The sequence below is a fragment of the Triticum aestivum genome, chromosome 6A (assembly GCF_018294505.1).
Source record: "Triticum aestivum cultivar Chinese Spring chromosome 6A, IWGSC CS RefSeq v2.1, whole genome shotgun sequence".
NCBI lineage: Eukaryota > Viridiplantae > Streptophyta > Magnoliopsida > Poales > Poaceae > Triticum > Triticum aestivum.
The window spans coordinates 358,823,772-358,830,531 of NC_057809.1; the positions used below are offsets into that span (position 1 = coordinate 358,823,772).

The following is a 6,760-nucleotide window of genomic DNA, read 5'->3' on the forward strand; positions in this document are numbered from 1 at the left end:
ACAGTCTTTTGCAAAATTAATTTAAGCTCTCTATTGCTCAGTTCTACTTGACCACTAGACCGTGGATGATATGGGGATGCAATTTTATGATTAACATCATACTTAGCAAGCATTTTACGAAAAGCACCATGAATAAAGTGTGAACCACCATCAGTCATTAAGTATCTAGGGACTCCAAACCTCGGAAAAATAACTTCTTTAAGCATCTTAATAGAGGTGTCATGATCAGCACTACTAGTTGGAATAGCTTCTACCCACTTAGTAACGTAATCAACAACAACTAAAATATGTGTATACCCATTAGAGGAAGGAAACGGTCCCATATAATCGAATCCTCAAACATCAAATGGTTAAATAACAAGTGATAATTCATAGGCATTTCTTGACGTCTACTAATTCTAGTTGATCAGTTGCGCCAAATGGCGCAGAGACCCGCTAAAGTCATGTTGTTGATGAAAATAGTTTTATTTTGCAAGGACATATGGCGCAGATACCCGCTGAATCCATGTGTGCGTTGATTATTTTTTTCATGTTTTAGTTGGTTTAGTTGTGGGCAAGGACATATGATAACAAAATGTACCCCCTTAAATAGGAAGAAATGGAGACTGTCGTCTAAAATGAGATGCGCGCACACACATTTTAATTTATCCCTGAGCGAAATGGCACAGAGTACAATTTGATACCATGGGCGCGTTGAAAATATTTGCATTTTTCAATAACTTTATGTTTGAGCAAGTGCAGAGACCATGTTAAACCCAAAGTGTTTTGAAAATATTTGACTTTGCTAGTAGAAGTAGGTTTTAGCAACCAGTTAGGGTAGCATGCATATTCTGTTGTCTTATTCGCGTAACATAGAGCCAAAAAATGGCACGAGGTATATGACATACAACTTTACCGCGGAGATTCCTCGACTTAATTATGTTCAAACACATTTGGAGATCAAATGCACAATTGGTGTCACCTCCCTTAAAACCAAAAACACCTACTTTGTGCAACATGGCCTTTTTCAATGGGAAAAATTATTAGCACAAACATAGTTTAGATGTTACATGTTACATAAGACTTGAGCTTGAGCAACTATCCTGCTATAGGTATATAAATTTCCTAATTTTAATCACAACAGCAGACAAGAACCTTCCTAAAGGGCAAACTCCCTTATGCTGTGTTGTCCTTTCATCTATTTCAAAATTTAACTTGTGCACATGGGCACTGAAACATTTTATCAATGCACAATAAAATATTAAACACACACAATAGTCTAGTTGGGAATCCAAATGCTTGACTTTCACACATCAACATACACCCAAATCATAGAACGGTTGTTCTGTCCGGAAATGGAAAGAACATCAACAAGTGACATGCTCCATCCACCCTTTGGACTGCTCTTCTCCTCATGCCTCCCCTTCAATCACTCACCATATTAATAACACCTAAATACGAAAACCACTTATGAATTATACTGGCATGCAAAACATTGTATACCGTGAAGCATAGCAATGCCACTAAGTAAGATGGGAATAGTGATATAATTAGTTCAGGTTGCAGCCATCGAAAGCATACCGATAACACGAAGATAAACTAACAATAAATATATCAATGCATGTTCATGACTGAATTCACTCTATTTCAGCAAGAAGTAAGAAAATGTAACCACCTTAAGTAAAAAATTAGAATGAGCAAAAGCATTAATATCCATAATACACACATGTACTTTGAAGGTGATTGTGTCTCATGTAGCACCAAGGCCCGAACCACTATGATACTTACCAAATTTCTTGAGCATCTAAATTTAAAGTAGCAAAGAAGAAAATAAAAAATTCTAAGTGAGAACAATAGTAATGCTTGACAAACAGTACCGTATATGGAAGTTGATACACAAGAAAAGCTAGAAAACAATAGATCAAATTGAAAAATAATGATGCTAATAAAAAATTCATGGACTTTTATCAGCACAACCTGTTCCCCTAGCAACCACACGGAGTCATCAAGCTGCATTGGTTAAGGTGGGCCACATGGTCCAAGCTTAGAATTATGAACCTGAGGGCAGCCTATGGCTAGCAGAACAACAACAGTTGATGCAAGGCCATCAATTTTGATTGTTAAACTGGTTAGTTCAACACAAAAAATTAGTAATATGATGTTAATCCATGACAAAGTGAGGAGAATAAAATAGGCAAGGTGATAACACGATGCAAGGATCGGACGACCGAACTGGCACAATTGACCGAAATGAGCAAGATCGAACGGCCAACAAAGATCCAAATCAGGGGAGAGCTGTTAGGTATAAAATTGCTTTCCCTGGCTCATATAAAATTAGATACCCAGGTTGTTCACCAGCTCGTCGAAACAATGGCCTAAAATTAAAAGCTCTTTCTTATGAGCCTGGACAATTGTTTCTTCTCTCAGCCACTAAAAATGGTTTAGAACATGATGTTGACATGCTGCAACATTACATTGTTTTCCCAGTGTGCCAAGATTGTCTAGCCCATGCATGCTAGTTAGCCCGACAAAGTAAATTTTTGTTTCGGTACCAAACACCTATCCTTACCCAGCGAAGACCAGTAGTTTGTTTGCTTTGGAAATAAATACGCCCTAAATCATCATGCATAAACTGGTTGAGTTATGGATGTGCCGAATGAAAGGTTTAGCTAAATACATTACTATAACACAGTAGTTCTGAAATTATTACATGGAGTAAGCATGCTAACCTCTCCATCCTACATTCCAGTATTTCTTCGACATTCAGACTAAGCTCCTGTCAATTTCAGGCAGGCAAGATAGTACTTCTTCTCGTGTTTCAACCTACAAAAATGATTGGATGCACCCTAAGTGCATACAACATGATGTCTGAACACAGTTTTATTCAAAGCATATGAACAAAATATTAATTGGACTAATTGCTGCAATCATCTTCTGAACCTAATCAAGGGAAACAACATAGAGCAAAAATCTTCAAATAATCACATGGCCAAAGAGAAGCTATCTATGAATCAAGCTTTCGGTCAAGATGCACACCAATAAAAAGCATTAGTTTTATAAGGTACAAACAACTGTACCTTGAAGCACAATCAACATGCTGGACCTAGCTCCTAATTCCATTTAGGAATCATCATCTTCATAAAGTAATAAGTAAACTTGGTCATCCATGCACCGACTATAGCCTGCTTGCTAATTTCCACCTATGTCACAAATAAGACAATGTCATGTTCAAACTGAAGGTGAAAGCAGTATACATTCAGTTTCTAATTTATATTAGTAATAAAAATCTCTATAAAGAGGCAGACCAACCGCTGGAAATAAACTGGCATGGAACTAAATCAGTGTCCACAAAACCATAGATATGCATGCTCATCAAGAATGTCATACATTTTACCAGAATGGAAGCTTAGTTGGTGCTGGTGCTCTACCTCAAGAACCTCTAGCCCACACAACAGAAATCCGTCCATCTTGGCCATGAATTCACCTAAACAGGAAACAAAATATTTTTTTTCCTCAGACACAGTACACTGAAGAAACAAAATTATGCCAGCTGAACCGATAAGCTCTTATGACTGAACAAGCCCATCTGCAAACATCATCGTTCTAGGCAAGAAAATAATTGAACAAAGCCCATATGCAATTATGACATCAGTCCCAGTTTGTCACTTTAACTCTTAAGGCTTTAGGTCTCTTGACATATCGATATGATGTATCCATATATATAATCGTAGCATTACACTATAGGCAGATTAAAAGATAGTTTAGACGTATTTTCCAGATTTTTCTCTAGGATGAACACATGAGCTTGAAAGGAGGGCCAATACCGGGTCTACCAAGCAATAGACCTGTGCACCATCAACAATGGCATAATTCAGCCCTGCAGATGATCACTAAGATATGCAAAAAAAGATAGAAAAATGAATAGAAAGCTTGGACTTGAAATATAGAAGATTACCCAGTACCCACTTGGTCTACTGATGGGAAATACACATAAGCATCAACTAAATGCAATCACAGTCAATTATGATTTCTTCAATCTATTTAGGGTGTTTTTTCACGTACTGTGCAAGTAGCAAGGGGTTGTTCTTCAGTAAACAACATCTCATTAGGTTCAGATGACACACATTGACACTATATTGCTAATTCAATTTAAGTTAAGTTGTGATCCCAATATTCCTCAACGTGGCATCCAGTATCAGCACGACAGTAAGGCGAAGGCATGACTTCGGAACCTAATAGCAACGCAGCAAAAATAAAATGGCAGTAAGGCAAAGACATGTAAAGATGCAAAGGTTACCCGAACTAACTGGACATGTCAAAATTGACCTGCTGATTTTTTTTCTCCAGCTTTTCCTCCGACCCCCGCGTCGCCTCCAGGCGGCTCGGGGGAACCCAAGCCGCCGGCCGCCCGGCGCCGCCCCTCACCTCTCCTCCCCCCTCGCCGCCGCCGGAAGATGCGGCCGGGCTAATCCCGCGCCGCGGACGGCGGCGGCGGGGCGTTCCCTGCGCATCGGCGCTTTTCTCTGGTGGTGGGCGGGCGCACCTTCCTCTTGCTCGGCGGCCCGGCGACTGCGGCGGCCCGGGGGCCCCGTCCTTCTCCGGTGGGTGGCGTCTCCGGGGTCTTCCCTTGGTGCAGCCGCGGCGGCTCCCCGCGTGCAGCGGGACGGCGGCCCTCTGCGCGAATCTCGCGCCCGATCCGGCCGCCTGTTTGAGGAGGGGTGGCGGCCCTCCTCCCCCCTGCTTGTGGGCGCTCGCCTGCGTGGTGCTTGGGTGGAGTGCAGTCGCCTCCTATGGCTGCCCGGAGGTGGAAGATTGCTGGTCGGCTCGGGCGGCTGCCGGATCTGGCAGGGCTCGGGCGGATCTGGGGTTGGCTTCTGGCTTGTCTGCGGGTGCAGGCGGCGAGGGGTTCGTGTGGCGTGAGGCTGCTTGGTGGTCCGACCGGGCTCGGACTCTGGTGGGATGTGTGGCAGCGCCAAGCGAAAGCTCCGCCTCAGGCTGTTGGCCGGGGCCGGCGACGGTGACGCCCTCGGGTGCCATGCTCTTCTTAAAGACGTCGTCGAGGTGCGTTGTACGCCCTGCTCGTCTCCGGTCGGAGGGACCAGTGGTGGTTGCATGGTGGTGGTGCTGAAGTTTGGCTGTCGTTCGTCTCCGCGAGGTGTGGTTGGCGACAGCAGTTCATTGCGCCTCTTCAGTATCTTGCATCGACTTCGGCGTGGTTCAGGCCGTCTTGCTGTAGGGATGTGCTCAAACTCCGGGTGAGAACCTTGCATCGACTATGTCGATGTCGGCGGCAGCGACGTCTATGGACGTCGTTCCCCTCGCAGGAGGTGCCGCTGTGGAGCTCCAGCACCTACGGTTCTTTGCTTTGTGGTCTCCGGGTGAAAACCTAGGATCGGGCTTGCCGGATCGGATGATGGTGTTGTGTCTTTGACAACACTACCTCCTTGGAGGCATCATCTTGGAGGCCCAAACGACGGCTCCTGCTGCTGCGCGTGGTTGAGGGTGGGGTGTTTGGTGGTGGTGGTGTGGCCAGCTTGGGGCCGACGGTGGTGGTTCTTCTTCATGTGTTTCTCTTCGGCTGTCCTTCGCGTGGTCTCCGTCCTGTTGCTGTGCATGCTCAAGACCCTCCCATGGTTGCCGATGTGCTGTTGCGAGCTTCGGGCTCTTGGTGTTCTCTTGGTTCACCTTTGCTAAATGACGATGCAATGATGCCTCCCCGACCCGCTAATCGTTTCGACTGCCCGTGGCGGATCTCCCAGTCAAGGTTCGTGTTAGTTTGGCACTCGTTGATTATGGTTGATCCTCTGTTGTGCCGTGGGGCTCGGTACGCACGCCGGTGCGGTGCGTTAGGTTGTTTGCAGAGTTTTGGTATTGTGATCCCTCGACAGCACCCTACATCTACTTGTCTCTCGTGGTGTTGTTCTTTCTGCTTGCTAGCTAGGTCATGCCTTCTCCTAGGTGGCAATTTCTTCTCATCTTCTGTAACCTTGTTAACTGTACGGTTTTCGGCCCGGTTTCCCTTATAAACGGGGTCAAGTTGTTTAGGTTTTCAATCCGATTTTCCTTATAAACTGGATCAGCCAAAAGCTTAAGGGGTGACTCTTGGCTTTGGCAGCTTTTTGAGCAATATATTCAGGTGGGGATCCTCTCCCCCCCGGTGACCGTTCAAAAAAAACAAAATTGACCTGCTCATCTTCAAGTTCTTCCAGCACTGCTACTTCCCGTTGAAGGAGCTCTCTACATCAGCCACAGGCCTGCTCATCGTCATGATGCTCACCTCAGCCTGCAATCCCATAAAATTTAATCTAAGCTCGATGAGTACTTTATCAGTAACTACAGATACATAAACAAGATTAAAGCAGCATACAGAGAGGTCCAAGAAGAAGAAACAAATGCAAGAATAGAAATAGGGAAAAAGAAAAGAAAATTGAGGTGTCTTTATGCCTCGACGAACAGCCGACCTCGGCAGGAGCAGATGTTAGGGACCAGGGCAGCAGAGGACGGTCAACACAGTGCTATACCTCATCCAGGAGGTGGCTGGGGAGGCGTGGTCCGGCAGAGATGCCTCCTCTTGATGAAGAGGATGAGACGGCGCCGGCAGAGCATGGGCGGCCGCATCTCGGCCACCATGTGGCACAGACGAGGCATGCCGAGGTGTGCAGGGGGGTTCCCATGGCGGCGTTGCCATGGACGCTGAGGTGTGCAGGGGGGTCCCGTGGCGGCGTCGCCATGGACGCTGATGCCACCTCCAACTTCCTCCTCCATCACCTCCAGCGCATCT

General features: G+C 45.5%; 1 long non-coding RNA gene across 3 annotated transcripts; it reads right to left on the reverse strand.

Annotated features, from left to right (window-relative positions):
* Positions 1-986: 986 nt before the first annotated feature.
* On the reverse strand, positions 987-6,158 carry LOC123127544 (uncharacterized). 3 transcript variants are annotated; one of them, XR_006462593.1, is made up of 2 exons: positions 3,408-6,158; positions 987-3,179 (listed from the first exon to the last, which is right to left on the reverse strand). It is a non-coding gene; the product is annotated as an uncharacterized lncRNA (long non-coding RNA). The 3 variants fall into 3 exon arrangements; XR_006462594.1 differs by having other exon boundaries at positions 3,374-6,158; XR_006462592.1 differs by having other exon boundaries at positions 3,367-6,158.
* Positions 6,159-6,760: the final 602 nt, after the last annotated feature.